Below are 384 nucleotides of genomic sequence, written 5' to 3' on the forward strand. Positions count from 1 at the left end.
CGGCGACTAGAAACCCTAAGTCACGCCGCGGCGTGGCCGAGTCTAAGAATCGCAAATCGCGCGAGGGCGATGAAGGATCTAAAAATCCTAAGCCACACTGGGCGACGCGGGAGCGAAAACCCCTAAATCTCGCAGGGCGACGCAGGGTCTGTCTAGACCCCAAGTCACACCGGGCCGACGTCGGGCCCGAAGGGCCTGAATTACGCCGGGGCCCGCGGGTCGAGACACCCGCGGGCGGATCCCAAGCTCCGAGTGCCGCGTGGCGGCAGAAGCGCTCTCCCTGCCCGGCAGCAGAGCGGGCAGGGGGCAAGGAAAGGGCAGCCCCCCACCCATGCCTCCCCGCGCCAATCCGGCCCGCCACCCACCTGCGGAGGCGGTCCCGGC

The 384-nt window shown here is 68.8% G+C and overlaps 1 protein-coding gene across 2 annotated transcripts in view; it reads right to left on the bottom strand.

Moving 5' to 3' along the window:
- The window catches only part of MEST, a 12417-nt gene extending 12033 nt beyond the window's left edge, over nt 1-384 (bottom strand). Inside the window, exon 1 of one of the 2 annotated variants that reach the window (XM_008049361.2) lies at nt 366-384. The gene's annotated coding sequence lies outside the window, so the exon portion shown is untranslated. The remainder of the gene's footprint in view (nt 1-365) is intronic. The other variant, XM_021708192.1, reaches the window with a different exon arrangement.

This window comes from Carlito syrichta, unplaced genomic scaffold (assembly GCF_000164805.1).
Source record: "Carlito syrichta isolate Samal-C Ts95f unplaced genomic scaffold, Tarsius_syrichta-2.0.1 Scaffold132850, whole genome shotgun sequence".
NCBI classification, from domain to species: Eukaryota; Metazoa; Chordata; class Mammalia; order Primates; family Tarsiidae; genus Carlito; species Carlito syrichta.